The 21,029-nt window shown below is 42.0% G+C and overlaps 1 pseudogene; it reads left to right on the top strand.

Annotated features, from left to right (window-relative positions):
* The first annotated feature begins 19,071 nt into the window (after positions 1 to 19,071).
* LOC117694276 (large ribosomal subunit protein uL1 pseudogene) lies at positions 19,072 to 19,726 on the top strand (annotated as a pseudogene).
* The last annotated feature ends 1,303 nt before the right edge of the window (positions 19,727 to 21,029 follow it).

Here is a 21,029-nt window from a genome sequence, read left to right as displayed (position 1 = left end):
AGATAGCTCAGCAGTTAAGAGCACTGACTGCTCTTCCGAAAGTCCTGAGTTCAACCCCCAGCAACCACATGGTGGCTCACAACCATCTCTAATGGGATCTGATGCCCTCTTCTGGTGTGTCTGAAGAGAGCAACAGTGAACTCATACATAAATAAGTAAACCTTAAAAAAAAGAAAGAAAGAAAGAACTTATTCCAGGAAAAGGCCTCAGTAAGTAGGAAGACCCTGTGGAGAACTGGCATCCACAGATTCAACCAACCTCAAGTCAAAAAACCTTGGGAAAAGGCTGGGTGTGGTGGCACATGGCTTTAATTCTAGCACTAGGAAGTTAGAAACAAATATATCTCTGAGTTCAAGGCCAGCCTGGTCTACAAAGTGAGTTTCAGGACAGCCAGAGCTATACAGAGAAACCCTGTCTCTCAAAAACAAAACCCCAAAGCACTGTTATGAATATGCATAGATTTTTTTTCTTGTCATCATTTTCTAAACACACACTATAACAAGTATTTGTAGAGTATTACATTGTATTGGCTATCGTAAATCTTCTAGAGATGGAAAAGGCATACGGATGTTATGTATAATTTAGTTACAAATGTTTTTGCATTTTGGTGATGGAGTCTCACTATATTACACAGGCTATGCCATTTTATATAGATGACTTGAGTATCTGTAGAGTTTGTTATTCATTGGGCGGGTGTCTTGTAACCGATTTCCAAAGGTTGTCAATAGATTTTATTTGTTGTATGTCTATAAGTACACTGGTGTGTCAGACACACCAGAAGAGGGTGTCAGATCCTATTACAGATGGTTGTGTGCCACCATGTGGTTGCTGGGAATTGAACTCAGGACCTCTGGAAGAGCAGTAGAACAGTCAGTGTTCTTAACCACTGAGCCATCTCTCCAGCCCAATGGACAGTTTTAATAAGAGCTTTGGGAAGGCTACAGCATAGGGTGTCAAATGGAGAGTATTGGGATATGAGGTCAAAGTAGACAGAAGTGAATTATGTAGGGCTTTTAGAGCATGCTAACGACAGTGGATTCTATTCTTTTTTGTTTGTTTGTTTGTTTTTGTTTTTTTTTTTGTTTTGTTTTTTTTTGTTTTTTAGAAACAGAGTTTCTGGCCGGGCGGTGGTGGCACACGCCTTTAATCCCAGCACTTGGGAGGCAGAGGCAGGCGGATTTCTAAGTTCGAGGCCAGCCTGGTCTACAGAGTGAGTTCCAGGACAGCCAGAACTACACAGAGAAACCCTGTCTCGAAAAACCAAAAAAGAAAAAAGAAAAGAAAAAAAAAAAAAGAAAAGAAAAGAAACAGGGTTTCTCTGTGTACACCTAGCTGTCCTGGAACTCACTCTGTAGACTAGGCTGGCCTCGAACTCAGAAATCCTCCTGCCTCTGCCTCCCAAGTGCTGGGACTATAGGCATTCGCCATCACTGCCCAGCCACTTAGTAAAATCTTGTCTCAAAAAAAAAAAAAAAAAAAAAAAAAAAAAAAAAAAAAAAAAAAAAAAAAAAAAAAAGTAAAATTGGGAGGTAATACCTGCCTAGAATGTCCAAGGCCCTGACTTCAGTCCTCAGTACCAAGAAACAAAGCCCAAAGAAAATGAAGTAGAGTGTCATAATTTTATTGAAAAATTGATTTTTTTTTTTTACTATTTACTTCCATTTATTACTTAGTTTTGTTGAGACAGGATTTCACTATGTAGCCCCGGCAGGCCTAGAACTCACTATGTAGACCAGGCTGGAGTTGAACTCAAATAGATCCATTTTGCCTCTGCCTCCCTCATGCTAAGACTAAACTCATGTGCTGCGACACCTAGCATGTTGCCGTTGTTATTGTTGTTATTATTATATTATTCAGTCTTTGAAATTAAATAGAAAGAAAAACAGGTTTTTCAAGGGGAGATCAATGGTTCCGTTGTAGAAAAACTAGGTGTGGTTGCTCATGCCTGTAATCCAAAAGTTAGGAGATCAAGGCAGGAAGATTGCCTAGAGTTTGAGGCTAGCCTGGAGCACAGAGTAAGACCCTGTCACAGAAAATGTTCAGTTTTCTATGTTAAGCCTTTTAACATGCAAGTGGAGAAGTCATACAGGTGGTGGTATATCGGAGAGGAGAGGTATAGGTTTCAGATGTCATCAACACAGAAGTGACAATAAGAGTCTAAGAATTGGGCTGGTGGGGGTACATACCTTTAATTCGAACACCCAGGTGCCAGAATAGGCAGACCTCAAACTTTCAGACAAAGCTACAGGGTGAAGTAGAAAAAATTTGCCTGAGATAAAGTAAAGAAAGAGAACCAGACAGTGGTGGCACATGCCTTTTATCCCAGTACTCTAGAGGCAGAGACAGGAGGATCTTTATCTGTTTAATGCCAGCCTGGTCTACAGAGTGTGTTCCAGAACAGCCAGAGCTGCTATACAGAGAAACTTGACCTTAAAAACAAAGAAAAAAAGAGAAAGAAAATGGAATAGTGTTCATGATTGGGCTCCAATAAAGGATCAAAGGCAAGAGACTGAAACAGAGGTACACACCTACAGTCCTGATGTGGTGTGTGTCTGGAATGTCTCAAGACCACTGAGAAATGGAATAAGAAGAGGAACGAGAAGGGTTCCTTGGCACCAGCAGCATGGATAGCATTGGTGACCTTATATGGAGTGGAGAGGGTGGACACCAAAATGGATCAAGAGTGAATGGATACCCCATGAATGAGGATGTAAATTGATACAACCTCTAGAAGCATATTTGGCATTCTCTAGTAAAACTGAATGATGCAGTATTCTGACCCAATACTCTAGGCACCTATCCTTCTCACTATAGTGTTTCTCATAGTGTTGTCTAGTGAGCCCATGGACCCAAGGAATGCTGCAGTCAGAATACTAGTAAGAAGCTATTCGATTTTAAAACTTTCATTCTCTAAAGAATTTGGATAGAACTTTGAGAGGTTAGATGACATGATATCCCAAGAAATGGAGTTCAGAGGCAGATATGAGAATCTGTCTTCTATTATGTCATACACTAAATAAAGAGATTTACAAAAAAATCTAAAATAATACTGTTTTACTAACTAAATCATGTTTATTTTGGGAATGTAGTTATTTGCTGAACACAGTGGCTCATACCTGCAATCCCAGAATTGAGAAGGTTGAGGCAGGAGGACCACTTCTAATTTAAGGTCAGCTGTGCTGAACAGTGCATTCAAAGCCAGATTGGATTGTGGAGTGAGTTCTCACTGTCTCAAAAATCCAAGAAACAAATGGTCATAAAATCATGCTGTGTTAAATGTAATATATTTATTATTTAGGTTTAAATTTATATATACATGTATTTAAATCTTTTGTTTTAATTTCTAATATGGCAAATATCAATTGCTATATCTCACAGAAACCAAAGTTCTTTAGGGTCCTCAGTGCTTTTTTTAGAACATAAACCAGGAGGCTGGAGGGATGACTCAACAATTAGGAATGCTTCTGCTCTTCCAGGGTCCCTGAGTTGGGTTCTCAGCTCTCAACTCTGTTCTACAGCTCACAACTGCTAGCAATTCCAGTGCCAGAAGATCTGATAGCTAGCATCCGTGAGCATCCTCACTCATGTGGCACACACACACACACACACACACACACACACACACCACACACACACACATACATACAAACAAATAAAGAGACAGAAATACAAATCTTCTTAAAATGCACACAGGTGTGGTGCTACATACACAGTAGTGTCCCAGCTACCCAGAGATGGGCACATCACTTGATCCTAGGAGCTCCAGGTCAGCTTGGGCAACAGAGCAAAGTCATGTCTGAAAAATGGGACCAAAGAGTTTGAGAGTGGTCCCCTAGAGTATTCCATGCATACATGTACCGAGAATACATAGTAAGGTTCACAAAGGCCTGTTTATAGCAGCAAGAAACTGGAAATGCAAGCATACACAGAAGAAATAAATACAGGAAGACACTTTTATATGTTAGAACACAGAAATGGGCTGGGTGGTGGCGGCGGCGGCGCATGCCTTTAATCCCAGCACTTGGGAGGCAGAGGCAGGCAGATTTCTGAGTTCGAGGCCAGCCTGGTTTACAGAGTGAGTTCCAGGACAGCCAAGGCTACACAGAGAAACCCTGTCTCGAAAAACAAAAAACAAAAAACAAAAACAACAACAAAAAAAAGAACACAGAAATGGAATAAAAAAATAATGAAGTGTAGCTACATATACCAACATTGGCAAGATTTGGAAATTGAATGCTGATTTTAAAAGTTACCAAAAACATATATAAAGAAATACATGCAAATTAAACCATATGTGGATGCTGCAATATGTTCTCAACACACACAAAAGAGGAAGGAAGAAGGAAAATTCCAGCAAAAGCGGTTACCTTTCAGATAGGAGAAAGAGATGCAACTGGGAAAGGTTCCAAAGGGTTTTTTGTTTGTTTGTTTGTTTTTGTTTTTTGTTTTTCGAGACAGGGTTTCTCTGTGTACTCTTGGCTGTCCTGGAACTCACTCTGTAGACCAGGTTGGCCTCGAACTCAGAAATCTGCCTGCCTCTGCCTCCCAAGTGCTGGGATTAAAGGCGTATGCCACCACCACCTGGCCAAAGGTTTTGTCATTAGTAAATAATCTGTTTTTGAAACTGGGTGGTTAGGATACACAAGTAATTATTTTATTCTGTATTTAAATTGTACATATAATAATATTCTAAACTTTATAATTCATGTCATGAAAAAAATATAGGATATATTTTTTTCAGGTAGGGGGGTTCTCACTGTGTAGCCTTGGCTGGCCTAGAACTTACTATGTAGATAAGGCTGGCCTTGTATTTATAGAGATCTGTCTACTTTTGCCTCCCAAATGCTGGGAGTATGTGTATGCTACCACACCCGGTTTAACATGCCTTATACTTTAACAAACAGGATTGATGGACTAGAGTACTTGTTGGCACAGGATTGCCACAGGATTCTTACTGAGGTCAAAGAAACAGAACCCCTTTCCTCCCCTCACTGAAGTGGGGCTAGCTATGTACACAACCCCCCTGAAAAACTTGGCTGTGAAAGAAAACAGGTCAAGCAATAGGGTTATATTAGGGGAAGGGTAAATAATTATTTTTTGTGTGTGTCTGACAGAGTGTCACTATATAGGATAGTTTTAACTTCATAATCCCCCCAATCTCTGCCTTCTGAGTGTTCCAACATGTTCTATCTATCTATCTATCTATCTATCTATCTATCTATCTATCTATCTATATGTTTCCTCCTCCCCTTCCTCTACCCCCTCTTCCTCTTCCTCCTCCTCTTCTTCTTTCTCTATGTAGCCCTGACCATCCAGGAAACTGCTCTGTAAACCAGGTTGGCCTTGACCTCAGAGATTCTAATGCTTCTGCCTCCCCAGTGCTGGGATTAAAAGTGTGTGCCACCACTTCCTGTTTGTTTGTTTGTTTGTTTATTTTTGAGATAGGGTCTCACTATGTAACCTTATCTGGCCTGGAACTCAATGGGAGACTTGATTCTGCCTGCCCTGTCTGCCCTGCCTGCCCTGCCTGCCCTGCCTGCCTGCTTCTGCCTTCCGAGTGCTAGGATTAAAGGCATGAACCATCATGCATAGCAAGAGTGTTTTCTTTTTAAAGATAAGAGATACTAGACTGTTTTGTGCTGGGAATGATCTGGTAGAAAGAGAAATGGGGCTGGGGATATAGCTTACTTGGGAGAGTGTTTGTCTAGCTTGCACAATGCTCTGGGTTTGATCTCCAGTACTACAGAAACTGGGTGCTGTGTCACATGTCTGTAATCTGTACTAAGGAGGTAGTGACAGGAGGATCAGAAATTCAGCGCTGTACTCAACCATATAGGGAGCTTGAGACCAGCCCAGAGGACATGACGCCATGTTGAGGGTGGTATGGGAGAAAGGGTGGAGGCTGGGATTTGGGGCACTGGGCCCAAGAAAGAAGAACCACACTCTGTCTCACCCTACTTGCCATAATCCCAGAAAAGGACAAGCGTGTAAAGTAATGGAGTTAGCAGGTGCTGGTAGACTCACTGCTGGGCTTGCAGGCGCTCTGAGTTGTAAATCTGTTATCTCCCTTTAGACAGCCACAAAGGTCCTAATTCTCCTTGTCAAGACACTGCATTCTCACTCTCTGGAGACACCCCACCCATCCAGCAACTCTCAGACTCCTAGAGCCTGACTGCTTCCCAGACTTCCAGCTTCAAAAGAATAACTCTGTCTCTTTATCTGTTTTTCTGCCTTCCTCCTCCTTGGGAAGCTGTAGAGCTCTTCTGATCCAGGAAGAAAACCAAGTTCTTATTACTCTTTCCCTATGTTGCCATGCTAAAACTCTTGTTCATCTTCTCTGGATAATTTGGTGTTCAAGGGAGCATGCTGCTTGCAAACAGAGACCAGACCCTCACTTACCAACCAATCTCTCTGGTTTTATCCTGGACTCTCTAGCTGCCCGGAACTGGATGCTGAAGCCCATGGAGCATAGAGTCTGCCACACACCTATGCCGCCTCCTGCCCTGTCCCAAAGGAGCTGGTGAATAGCTTGTAGAGGGAGGTGTAGCTGTCCTCCAGCAGGGAGGTCAAGGCCATACAAAAGAATTCAAGGCACCAGCATGCAGTTAAAGGTGCATGCTCAAGTCAACTTCCTCGCCCCCAAATTCCCAGAGCACTTTGTCTCTAGGGTCATCTTTTCTTCCTCTCAGATAGGACTGTTGTTTCCTCTCCTTCTGGGCAACTCTGATTGTTTTTTGATCCCATGGAACGTAGCCTAGGACTGACAGATACTGCCACAAGAAAATACTTGTTACTGGAATCCAGAGAGGACCCCAGAAAATCAGTTTCAGGTGTGAAGAGGAAGAGATGAGTATTCTTATGAAGAGCATCCATCACTTTGAACAAAAAGACTTAAAGCAAGCAATGAATGTGAGGAAGACAGTTTAAAACAAACAAACAAATAGAAGACAAAGGTGCTGTAACTGTTTGGTTGGTTGGTTTGGTTTGGTTGGCTTGGTTTTCAAGACAAATCTTGAATTGAGATCTGCCTGTTTCTGATTCCCAAATGCTGAAATTAAAAGGGGAGTGTCACAATGCCCCTCTTTGTAACAATTCTTAGGATCTGATGGCTTCTATTTTGCCACCAAAGCATGAGATGATAATGTCATCTTCTACAGAGGAAATAAAAAATAGTATTCAGTCCTTAATACTGTGGTTGACAGAAATTTGTTTTTAAATTTATTTTTAAACTGTGTGTGGTATGTGTGTGTCTCTTTCTCTCTTTTTGTGTGTGTGTATGCACGCACATGCTTGTATCTCTCTCTGTGTGTATCTGTGTGTGTGTGTGTGTGTGTGTGTGTGTGTGTGTGCCATGATATATGACTGGAGGTCAGGGAATGAATTTCAGGAGTCAGTTCTTTCCTACCACTATACTGGACCTGGAGATCTAACTTGGATCCTCAGATCTGGTGGCTGGTGTGTTACCCACTGAATCCCTTCACTGGCCCCCAAAATGTGCTCATTTATTTATTTTTCTTATTTATTTATTTATTTATTTATTTATTTACTTACTTACTTATATATAGGTTTTTCTTTTTCTTTTTTTCTTTCTTTTTGTTTTTTGAGACAGGGTTTCTCTGTGTAGCACTGGCTGTCCTGGAACTTACTCTGTAGACCAGGCTGGCCTCGAACTCAAATCTTCCTGTCTCTGCCTCCCAAATGCTGGGATTAAAGGTGTGTGCCACCACCGCCTGGCTATAGGTTTTTCAAGACAGGGTTTCTCTATATAGCCCTGACTATCCTGAAACTCTGTAGACCCAGCTAGCCTTAAACTCAAGAGATCTGCCTACCTCTGCCTTGTGAGTATTGCTATTAAAGGCGTGTGCCACCACCACTGGGCCAGAAATTTGGTTTTGTTTTGTTTTTTAACATTAGTAGTTTTAAACTAGTGTCAAGTTTGATTGAACCTGTTTTGTTTTTTGACCTATGAAGTGTAAAATTTGGGGGTATTTTGATCTATTTTGGAGGCAGGGTCTTGCTTGCCAGGTCTCCCTGGCTGGACTTGAGCTCCTTCAGCCACCCAGGTGCTGCGATTACAGGTATGTAGGAGCTATCACAACCAGCTGAGAGTTCACTTTTCTTATAGTAAGGTAAGTTAGTACCTATGGAAACAAGAGATTTTCAACTCTCACGCAAATCTGTCCCTCAACTATTCTACTTGAGGAAGCTTTCTTTGCCTTCTCTTGGCCAACATTCTCCCAGAGTAGGTTATTTATGCAATTCATAGAACTTTCCCACTCTGACAAAACTAGGTCTGTCTCTACCAGGAGATGAAAAAATGTCCAGAGGACCAAGACCATTTGTCCTGGAGGCCTTTCAGTGTCCAACAAGTCTTCACTGAAGCAGAATGCCCTGGTCAAAGATATATAGCCTTAGAAGCAGTCTGACTGGAATCTGGCTTTTGTTTTTAAAAAAAGATTTATTTATTAATTTTATGTATATAAGTACACTGTAGCTGTCTTCAGACACACCAGAAGATGCACACACATCCCAACATCCCATTACAATTGGTTGTGAGCTATCGTGTGGTTGCTGGGAATTGAACTCAGGACCTCTGGAAGAGAAGCCACACCCCCTCTCCTGCTTTTTATATTCTCTCTCTCTCTCTCTCTCTCTCTCTCTCTCTCTCTCAAGTTTAGATTTATTGTGTGTGTGTAGGTGTTTTGCCTACATGAATATCTTTGCACCACATGCATGCTTGCTGCCCTTGTAGGCCAAAAGAGGGATCAAATCCCCTGTAACTAGAGTTACAGACTATTGTGAGCTGCCATGTGGGTGCTGGGAATTGAACCCTGGTCCTCTAGAAGAGCAATCAGTGCTCTTAAGCACCAAGCCAGGTCTCCTGCTCTTTTTCTAAGGGTCTCTCTTCATCTTGTTCTTTTTTTCTGTTACTTTCTTTAGCTATATTTTAGGCCACCTTGTCAATGACATGTCTTTAATACATGGTCTTCATCTAGGTCTATCTCTTTATCCTTATACACAGACTTCACTGCTCTTGCAGAATTTCTGTCTTATTTCTCTTCCAATTTCCACTGGTTCCTTGGCTTCTTTCGCATCCTGTCTCTACGCTGTGTTCTCATCTGTCTTCTCTCTGCTTATCTCCAACTCATCTTCCTAATTATGTTGTCCCATTTATCCATGTATTTCCTACTGTCTTTCTCTATTCTAGCTTCTCTTTTTCAATTTCCATATCTGTTGTCACCTCCATCTTCCCCCATACACATCCTTTTTCCCTATCAATATGTTTATATAGTGAATATGACAGAACAGTGAAATGCATGTTCCCTGTGCTAGGTTGTTCGGATTAGATCTTAGTGGTGGTGCCTGCCTTGCTGTGGTGTCCTTATCTGTAGAATAAGACAAATGATAACAGTACTCAAGCTTTTTTTTTGTCTCTGAGGGCTAATGAGTTAACATATGGATAACTGGGAGAATGATACCTCTGAAAGAACAAATGCTTAGCATCAATACCGTTCTGCCCATTGTCACCAGCCTATATACATCTTTGTCTAATTCCGTATACTCCCTCTCAACCTACATTTCTTTCCTTTGAATTTATTTATTTATTTATTGTTTTTCAGACAAAATACAAAATTCCTCTGTGTGACAGCCATGGCTGTCCTAGAACTCACTCTGTAGACCAGGCTGGCCTCGAACTCAAAGATCCACCTGCATCTGCCTCCTGAGTGCTGGGATTAAAGGTGTATGCCACCACCACCTGGATGCAGTGATTTATTTTTATTTATGTGTATGAATGTTCTGTCTGCACATACGCATGAGCACCACATGCATTCAGTACCCAAGAGGGCCCAGTAGAGGATGCCAGATTACCCTGGAACTAGAGTTACAAATCTGGGTCCTCTGCAAGAGCAGCAAGTGCTTAACCACTAGGCCATCTATCTCTACAGCCTTCTTTTATTTCTTTTAGACAAGGCCTTACACTGTAGCTCAGGCTGTACTACAACTCACTATGTAGTCCAGGTTGACCTCATGATGATCATCCTGCCTCAGCCTCTTGAATGTTGGGATTATAGATAAAAAAATCATATTTAGCTTTTTTTGATAGGGTCTCACTGTGTAGCCCAGGATGCCTTCAAACCTCCTAGTCCTCCTGCTTCAGCCCTCTAAGTGCTGGGATTACAGGGGTGAACCCTAATGCCTTCTCCTTCTCCTCTTTCTTCTTGGTTTTTCAAGACAGGGTCTCCCTATGCAGCCCTGACTGTCCTGGAACTCACTTTGTACACCAGGCTAGCCTCAAATTCAGAGATCCTCTTGCTTCTGCCTCCTGAGCGCTGGGGCTAAAGGTATGAGCCACCACACCTGGCTGAATATGTCTCTTCTTACATTTGGTCTCATCTAAGCTATGTCCTCTTTGTGCACAAACTTAACTTCATCTCTGTATCTTTCTCCACCTATTGCTTGCTTTGCTCTCCATTTCTGACTGTCTGCTCCACTCTTTCAAAACTTTATTTTTTGGTCTCTATCTTGTATCTGTTCCTTGTCCCCCTGTATAAACTTATTTACTAGAACAAAGCCAAAAACCTGGTGCTGTTCATTTGTCCCATCGTCCTGTTCTTCATCTGGCCACTCTGAACAGTTTAGACTGGAATTAGTCTGGTAGATAATGTGAGGCTATAAAAGGGTCCAGGAGGAAGAAGTAGGCCTGGCAAGAGGCAAGTGGCAGGGTGTGGAATTTCATGGTTCTGCCAAAACCTCCTGAAAGGCATGGCCTCTGAGGTCAAGGTTAGCATACACCCCCTCAACTCAGCCTCTTGAAGAAAGACAAAGAATGCTGCATTTATTGAGAGGACCGGGAAGGGGTATTTTTCAGAGTGAAATTCCATCCGGAAGCCGGAATCTAGACTATTTCCTGTTGTAATGTTTCTTCCAGACAGGGAGAGTCTAAACTTGCCACGTAGCGGTGCACTTTTTACATATATATCTACAGTGAAACTCAGGGGTACACTCGGAAACATCCCCCCCCCTCCATTCTTAGCAACCCACACACAAGAAGAGACATACCAATACTCAGAAACACTAACTTTCACAGATGCAGATACTTAGGCATGGAAAAGCATACAGAATTCATCACTCACTGGCAGAGATGCAGGAATATACAGGGACATTCAAAACCCGTGGAATGGCCCCTTCCAGCTCAGAGATCTGTGCAAACTGGTACAGAGTGGCTACACAGAGTCATCCCACTGACTCCTTCCCTTTGAAAATTTCTCCCTCGGTCTTCTGTTGCTGTCTAATTGTGAGGACAGCGGAGCACCACGTATAAACGCACATATTCATAGATGAGTGGACACAATTATGGAGTCATAAATATTCAGTCAGGGAATTACACATGGCCAAGTTTTGGAAGTGCAAGAGAACCAGCCCCCAAATGACAGGCAGGCTGTCCCTCTGGTGCCCTCCTCCTGCTTTTGTGGAGGCACTGCCAAGCACTCCAGCCAGAATCCTGACTTTTAGGAACTAGACAGAAATCATCTGGAACCTTGGATAAGAGAGGGAAATATAAAAGAACAAGAATGTTATAAAGTATTATAAAAACAACTTGAACAGATCAACAAGAATTAACAAAATTAGCTGGGAGGGGGTGGTGCACACCTTTAATCCCAGCACTTGGGAGGCAGAGGGAGATGGATCTCTGAGTTCGAGGCCACGCTGGTCTACAGAGCTAGTTCCAGGACAACCAGGACTACACAGAGAAACCTTGTCTTGAGAAAAAGCAAAAAACAAAAACCAAACCAAAGTAAGTCAAACCAAATCAAAAGAACAACAACAAGAAGAATCGACAAAATTGAAATGTAACTCATGAGCTGGGGATATAACTCAATTGGTAGAGTGCTTACCCAGCATGTCTGAAACTTTGAGTTATGTGACTCATGCCTATGATCTTAGCGCCTGGGAGGTAGAGGCAGGAGAGTCAGACGTTCAAAGACATCCTTGCCTACATAGGAAGTTTAAGGACAACCTAGGGTGTGTGAGAGACCATATGAAGAAATCAAATCTGGTATTGGCAGTCAGGAACCTCCCTTCTCCATCAACCCAGAACTAGTTGGTTTTACAGGTGCCTTGCATTAGACTCTCAGGAAACAAGTTCTTCCTCTTCTTCCACCTCTTCTTCTTCTCCTTCTCCTTCTTCTTTCTCCTCTTCCTCCTCCCCTTCTTCCTCTTCTTTCTACTCTTCCTCCTTCTCTTCTTCCTCTTCTTCCTCCTCCTCTTCCTCCTCCTCCTCCTCCTCCTCCTCCTCCTCCTCCTCTTTCTCCTCCTCTTCTATGATGCTAGACTCTGAACTCAGGCCACATGAATACTAGGCTAACTGTGCTATACTTTTGGCCAATTCTATATTTTTAATTCATTATTTTATGTCTAGGAGTGTGTATGGTGTATGTGTATACTGTGTGCACGTGAGTGAGGGAGCATATGGGCCACAGAACTGATGTAGCCAGCACTTAAGGAGTGGAAACAGGTGGATCCCTATGAGTTGGAGACATCTCGGGGATACAGGGTGAGTTGTAGATTAGCCAGTGTTACATAATGAGATCTTATCTCAAAACAAAACACAACAAAACAAAAACCAACCTGAACAAATGGTTCCAATAGGGTTTTGGTTCCATTTATGGAAATGAGCAGAAGCTCAGCTAACAACTTTACAGCAGCAATTGCTAGCTGCAGATGAAAATTGCAGCAGGTGGAATCCCTCACTGGTTCCACTTCATAACAGTAAAATCAGCTCACCCAATTAAAGGTTGGATTGGAGGCCATCTAATCAAGCCTCTTTCTGGGGTAGTGATGGATAATCAGTCAACTTGACAAAAGCTAGAGTCATCAGTGTTGAGGGGCCTCAATTTAGAAAACACCTCTGTAAAAGGTCAAGCTGTAGGCAAGCCTGTAGGGCATTTTCTTAATGTTATCGAAATGGGAGGGCTCAGCCCTTTGTGGGTAGTGCCATCCCTGGACTGGTGATCCTGAGTTCCAGAAGTAAGCAGGCTGAGCAAGCCATGGAGAGAAAGTCAGTAAGCAGCACTCTTCTATGGCCATGTATCAGCTCCTGTCTCCAGGTTTGCACCTGTTTGAGTTCCTGTCCTGACTTCCTTTAGTGATGAACAGTCGTATGGAACTGTGAGTGAAATAAACCATTTTCTCCCCAAATTGCTTTTTGGTATTTCATCAAGGCAATAGTAACCTTAAGACAGGTGGCACAGAACTAGACTCTGCAAAGGTGACACACACTTTTATAACGACTTAGAGCAGTGTTTGTGAGCCCAGGCATCATTGCCATGCAGACTGGGTTGGAATCATTGTCATTTTAAGCCACTGGGTCCTCTCCAATAATAAAACAACAGCTAAGGGTGATAATTTTTGGAAGGAACATCACACATTCCTGTCTCATACATAGATGGCGTAAGTCAGGGCACTAACAAGCCTGGGTTGCTGTGGTGGTTTGGATGAGAAATGTTCTGAATAGGCTCAGTATTTAAATACTTGATTCCCAGTTTGTGGTGCTTTTTGAGGAGGCTATGGAACCTTTGAAAGAATGAGCCTGTGCTACAGGAAGTACATATATATTACTTGGGGGCAGCCTTTGAGAGTCTGAGTCTCAGCCAACTCCGCCCCCCTGCCATTTCCTGTGTGTAGATGAAAATATGATGGGCCAGCTTCCTGTTCCTGATATTATGTCATACCTTTCCTGACATGATAGACTCCAGATATACAACATATCCTGATTAGAATCTTGACAGATGGAGGCTCTGATGGGACAGGCACATAAATTAACCTGTTCTGTGCAAGTGGACATCAAAAGACCTATGCCTGTCACTGAGGGGTAGCAATATGTTCTCATTTGGATGGCTACTGCACAAGTTTTTCAGTGTAAATAACCTTGATAAACTCACTGGTTTACTAAGCTAGGCTTGAGTGGAATTCATTCTCCCTCCCTCCCTCCCTCCCTCCCTCCCTCCCTCCCTCCCTTCCTCCCTCTATTCTTTCTTTCTTTCCTTCCTTCCTTCCTTCCTTCCTTCCTTCCTTCTGTTTTTGTCCCCTTCCCTTCTCCCTCTCGCTCCGGCCTCACTTGCTCCAGCCAAAAGGTTATTTATTTATTTATTACATGTAATGTACACTGTAGCTGTCTTCAAACACCCCATAAGAGGGCATCAAATCTAATTGTGGATGGTTGTAAGACACCATGTGGTTGCTGGGATTTGAACTCATGACCTCTAGGAAGAACAGTCAGTGCTCTTAACCGCTGAGCCATCTCACCAGTTCTCTTTCTGTTTTTTGAGCAGAGTTTCTCTGCCTAGACCTGGCTGTTCTGGAGGCTGCCCTCTAACTCAGAGATCCACCTGCTTCTGACTCCCAGGTTCTGGGAATAAAGATATGTGCCATCAACACCAGTCTGTTTCCTTTGTTTCTTGTTGGTGCTCTATCTGCTATTCAATAAATATTATTCATGTGTCTCCAGGAAATGTCACACGCCAGCCAACAATAAGTAATACAGAAAACCTAAACGACAAATCAATATTAACCATAAGAAAATGTCAACGAGTTTCAAAAAGCAGCATGGAGACAATTTTCTTTGCTTACAACTGAATAAGACAAGCACTCAATATTAAACGAATCTTCCATTTGAATACACAAAAACCCCCAACTCTTGGGCCAAAGAAGAAATCCAATTAAAAATCTGAATTACTAGACTGCCGTGCTAGGGAAGCAGTGCTGTGGAAGTTGAATGAGAAACACCTTCCCATAGGTTTCAGTATTTGAATACTTGGTCCCCAGTTGGTGGCACAGTTTTGAAAGGTTTAGGAGGTGTGGCTTTGCTGGGGGAAATTGTCACCAAGAATTGATTTGAGAGCTTAAAGCCTCTCTAAGCCCTACTTCAGGTTTGCTCCCTCTGCTTTAAGCAGAGGATGTAAGTTCTCAGCTCTTTCTTCTGCTGCCATGCCTGCTGCTTGCTGCCATGTTCCGTGCCCTGATGGACTCATTCCTCTGGAACTATAAGCCCAAATCAGCCCTTTCTTCTATAAGTTTTCTTGGTCATGGAGTTATATTGCTGCTGCTGCAAAGTAATTAATGCAACTATTAACATCAGATTTAGCTAAAGGAGTAGTTAAAGAAAAAATGTATAGCTTAAATACACTTAAATTAAAAACCAGGAAAGCCATGCCTAGACACTCCCAGCACTTGGGAGGCTGAGGCATGAGGGACTTTCCAAGTTCAAGTTTCCGGCCTGGGCAACTTAGTGAGACCCTGTTTCAAAACAAATAAAGAAAATTAAAGAATGCTGGTGATATAGCTTAACAGTAATGTGTTTGCTCAGTACTGAATAAAAAGAGGAAAACTGCAGTGAAAACATATCAGACTTGAAAAGTTACAGGAAAAAATTCAAGGGGAACAAAGAAGTAAGAAAGACAGATGTTTATTTAATTCTTTCTTATTATTTTTAAGGTAGGATCTCATATAGCACAGGGTGACTTCCAATTTACTATGTAGTCCAGTTGGCCTTCAATTTCGGATTCTCCTGCTCCCACCTCCCAAGTGCTGGGATTATGGGCAGGTACCAATGCACTGGGCAACAAAGTTAAGAGGATACAAACAGTTTTAGATAACAATGGTACTAATAAATAAGTAAATAAATGAACTGATTCTGTTTTTAAAAGGCTATTATATAAAATAGATTATATGTTCAAGAAGAGGAAAAAGTACAAAAGCACAAAAATACAAAATAAGAAATGAAAAATCTGGATATAGCTGTAGTAAGGTGTTGCAACCGGCTCCGCTCTACCTGGCTTGAGACAAAAGACTTAACAATGCCTGAATAGTTACTATGTTGCAGCCTGCTCTGCTCTGCCTGGCTTGGCCTTTCAAGGGCTGGGATTAAATGCCTGCACCACCACTGCCTGGCTTCAAACTGCCGCTGCTCCGTCTTTGGGTCAGGGTCTAGAGAGAGAGAGAGAGAGAGAGAGAGAGAGAGAGAGAGAGGGGATAAGGGGAAGAGTCGCACAGAATGGAGACAAGACAAGACAGAGGTTCTGATCAAGTCTCAAGTCTTTTTTATTGAAGGGAAATCCAGGGTATTTATACACTTTTTCCATGCCCCTTGTAGGCACGTGATATGACATAAGCCTTGGAGGCGTGGCTACCATGTGGATAGCTGCTTTCTAGCCGCTTTCTGCTAAAAATCGGCTCCCAAGAGTAAGGGGTTGGTTTAAATATCATAAAGGGTTTTCTTTTTTATTTATTTTTTGGTTTTACAAGACAGAGTTTCTCTGTGTAGCCTTGGGTGTCCTAGAACTGACTTTGTAGATCAGACTGGCCTCGAAACTCAGAGATCCACCTGCCTCTGCCTCCCAAGTGCTGGAATTAAAGGCGTGGGCCACCACTGCCCTGCACTGAGTAAAGTTATGAACCCCTTTTATTTATTTTTTCATAACTGTTTTTTGAGATAATCTTCCTATAACTGACCTCAGACTTATGGCTGGTCTCAAACTTGCCGTAGCTGACCTCAGACTTGCTATATACTCTAAGCTGGTTTGAACAAGCTGTGACTTTCTAACCTTAGATTCCTGAATGTAGGGATTACAGAAATGTAGCATTTTGCCTACCCATGAATCCTTTATGTAACTCCATGCAAAAGGTTTTAAAGACCAGGAAGAAATGGATAATGTCATAGGAAAATATTGTGTACCAAACTGGCCCTAAAAAGACAAAACTTCGACAGGCAGTGGTGGCACATGCCTTTAATCCCAGCACTTGGGAGGCAGAGGCAGGTGGATCTCTGAGTTCGAGGCCAGCCTGGTCTACAGAGTGAGTTCCAGGACAGCCAGGGCTACACAGAGAAACCCTGTCTTGAAAAGCCAAAAAAAAAAAAAAAAAAAAAAAGAGACAAAACTTCCATATGGGACAATGTCTTTAGAAGACATAGAAATCATTATAAGGAGTTATCTACCACCCCCAAGTACTGGTCCGAGATCTTTGTACATGGGGAGGCCCATTAACACCAAAAAGCACATAGTCCCAATGATTTTGTTCTATGCAAGGGATCAAGTCCGAGGCCTTGTTCATGTTGGGAAAATGCTTTGCCATGAAGCAATTACCCAAAGAACACTTTTAAAGTATTTTGAATTTTGTTTTGAGACAGGGTTTCTCTGTATAGCCCTGGCTGTCCTGGAACTCACTTTGTAGACCAGGCTGGCCTTGAACTCACAAAGATACTCTTATGTCTAGCACTGGGATTAAAGGCATGTGCCACCATGCCCAGCCCACTTTTAAAGTTTTATGAAGTAAATATACCACTGTTACCAAGATCTGATAAAGACACCACAAGTAAAGAGAATCATGTAGACTAAGCCTCACTTGTGATTAGTGATGCAGAATCCTAAATAACAGAATTCATAATTGTGTGGGGTTTATTCCAGGAATGTAAGAATCATTTAAATACTAGGAAATCTATTAATAAAATTCAACGTTATTTAAAGTTTAAGTAGAATAATTATATTATGGCCTATATAGTACACAGAGCCATTTGAAAAACAACAACAAAAACAACAACAACAAAACATAATCCCACCACTTGGGAGGCCGAGTATGGTGGACTGTGACTTTAAAGAAGGATCGAGTTATGTATTAAGGCCTTGTCTCAAAAAAATCAATAATAAATTCAACAAAAGGGGCTGGAGAGATTCACAGGTGGCTAAAAAAGCCTTGCTACTCTAGAAGAGGAGCTGGGTTCAGTTCTCAGCACCTTCGTGGTAGCTCACAAACATCTCTAACTCCAGGTCCCAAGATTCTGACACCCTCCATGTGCACCAGGCATTCATGTGGCATACACACATACAAATAAAAATAAATGTCTTTAAATTTTTCAATGAAAGAGGAATAGGGTTTCATCCTTTTTAAAATTTTATTAAAAACTTACCAATAAATAAAACACCAAACTTAACCAGACCCCAAGTCTATCCAACTCAGTGAACTTATGTACAGTTACGATAGGCATTTGAAATAGAAGCTGTGGAGAGTCACATTAAATTGTATACTTTCAGCAGCAAATATATTTTATACACTAATGCACCACTAAAAAATCTATAGGAGAGTTAGAACTAGAAATATAGTTAGCTTCATATTCTTTTTCAAAACTCACATCCATTGCCTGCATTCAGGCCTTCCTCATACCCTAATATTTATTTAATATTTTTTCTCTTTCTTCTTTATATTGTACTCACATGTACATTTTGTTACACACACACACACACACACACACACAGTCACACTATTGGCTGAACTTTGCATATAGAAGAAAACATGCACTTTATTTTTCTTTCTGAGTCTGTATAACCTTGCTGAATATTATACATTTCAAGTCATCCCATTTTCCTACAATTTTTTTACTTTCATTTGTTTTTGTTTTTTGTTTTGTTTTTGAGATGGTTTTTTTTCTGTGTAGCCCTGGCTATCCTAGAACTCAGTCTGTAAACCAGGCTGGCCTCAAACTTAGAGGTTGCCTGCCTCTGTCTTGTTGGTACATGTCTTTAATCCCAGCACTAGGAAGGATTCTGAGCTTGAGGCCAGCCTGGGTTAGAGGTCGAGTTCCAGGACAGCCTAGGCTATGCAGATAAACCCTGTCTTGAAAAAAAAAAACTCATCAACTAATTAAACAAAAAGACATGCATCACCATCATGTGGCTGAGAAGGCTCCATTTGTTATGGCAATAGAAATATAAAATACCTAGAAACAATTTCAAAAAGAAATGCCCAAAACTTTTCTGAGAAACATTTACAAAACCCCAGAGGAAGAAACAGAAAGATGTCTCATGTTCTTAGACAGCAAGACTCACAAATATAAAAATTCCAAATTAACTTTTGGGTTTTCTTTTTGATATTATAATTACATAATTTCTACCCCTTCAAGCCCTCCTTTTAATTAGTTGATAGGAAAATGATCAACATAGATTGCATGAAAAAACTTTTAATAAAAAGAAAATGTAAAAAACGGCTTCTTTTTCAGTTTCTGCTGCAGGAGCAGCCATGAGCAGCAAAGTCTCAAGCAACACCCTGTACAAGACAGTACAGGAAGTCCTGCACGGGAACCAGCCCCAAGTGCCACAAGTTTCTGGAGACCGTGGAGTTGCAGATCAGCCTGAAGAACTACGACCCTCGCCCTCGGAAAGACAAAAGCTTCTGGGGCACCTTCAGGCTTAAGCCCACCCCTTGCCCCCCAAGTTCTCGGTGTGCGTCCTGGGGGACCAGCAGCATTGTGATGAAGCCAAGGCCTTGGATATCCCCCACATGGGCATCAAGGCACTTAAGAAGCTTAATAAGAACCAGAAGTTGGTCAAAAAGCTGGCCAAGAAGTAAGATGCCTTTTGGCCTCTGAGGCTCTGATCAAGCAGACCCCATGGATCCTGGGCCCAGGCCTAAACAAGGCCAGCAAGTTCCCCTTCCTGCTGACACACAATGAAAACCAAAGTGGATAAGGTAAAATCTACATTCAAGTTCAGATGAAGAAGGTGCTGTATCTGGCTGTTGCTGTCAGCCACGTGAAGATGACTGAAGATTGCTGCTCTACAACATCCACCTGGCTGTCAATTTCTTGGTGTCCTTGCTCAAGAAAAACTGGCAAAATGCTTGGGCTTTGTATATCAAGAGCAATCCCAGCATCTGTATTAGGATGCTCCAATAAACCTCAGTGCTGCCATCCAAAAAAGAAAGAAAAGAAAAGAAAAAAAAAAAAGAAAAAAAGTAAAATCTAGCAAGCAGTATTTTTCCATGAATGAACTATCTTACTATATTCTCTCCTTTTTCCCCTGTTGTTGGCTTTTCTTTTATTTCTAGAACTTTGTTGAATACCTATAAAGAAAACTCTTTTTTTTTTTCCTCTTTTGGATTTTCGAGACAGGGTTTCTCTGTGTAGCCCTGGCTGTCCTGGAACTCACTCTGTAGACCAGGCTGGCCTCGAACTCAGAAATCCACCTGCCTCTGCCTCCCAAGAGCAGAGGGACTAAAGAGACTAAAGGCATGTGCCACTACTGCCTGACCAGAAATAAACCTTATCAGTGATGTTGTTAGTTTCCTGAGGCAGAATTTTATGTATTCAGGCTAGTTTAGAACTTGCTATGGGGTGACCTTGAACTCCTCACCCTCCCGAGTCCACATCCCAAATGCTATGTTTATTGGTGCCCAGTATTTTTTTTTTAAGTTTGCTAATGGCTGTTTGTAATCAATTTTCTTAAGACTTTTAAAATTTAATTTTTTTTCAAGACAGGCTTTCTCTGCCTGTCCTAGAATTTGCTCTGGATGTAGCCGCCCATGGCCACAAGTAAACTGGGTACACCTGAAAGGGGGTCTGGGAATTGAAGGGGGAAGGAGGATGAGAAGAGATGAGGCCAGGATAAAGTTCTCTGATCAAGGCCCCAAGCTTTAATGTTCAGCTCTCAATTTAAAGGGGAAGACCCAACCCACAACCCCTCCTGGTTTCAGATGGGTGGGACAATCCATAGTCAGTTCCAGGTCACGGCCAGAGATGTCTCAAGGCAAGCCCAGGGGCAGTTCTGCTTCTGTGTTCTGGGCAGCCAAGGTGGGTAACTCCACCTAGATCCTGTCACTTGACCTTGTTGTGGTAAACAAGGTCTCTCAGTCCTGCTCATGGTGGGGGGAAGGGTACATCTGGAGACCAGACTGGCCTTGAACTCACAGAGATCCACCTGCCTTTGCCTCCCATGTGCTGGGAGTAAAAGTGTGTGCCATGGTGACCCAGATTGTTTTTTTTTACTTTTATTTATTTTATGCATATGAGTGTATTTTATATGTACCATGTGCATGCCTAGTGCACACAGAGGTCAGAAGACATTGGTTTCCCTGGAGCTGGAGTTATGAATGGTTGCGAGCTACCATATAGGTGCTGGGAATTGAACCCTGGTCCTCTGCAAGAATAACACATGCTCTAAACTACTGAGCCATCTGTCTCTCTAGCCCCAGATTTATTT

Source organism: Arvicanthis niloticus, chromosome X, assembly GCF_011762505.2.
Source record: "Arvicanthis niloticus isolate mArvNil1 chromosome X, mArvNil1.pat.X, whole genome shotgun sequence".
Classification (NCBI taxonomy): domain Eukaryota; kingdom Metazoa; phylum Chordata; class Mammalia; order Rodentia; family Muridae; genus Arvicanthis; species Arvicanthis niloticus.
Note: the sequence above shows the minus strand (reverse complement) of the source record. Positions and strands in the feature narration are given on the sequence as shown.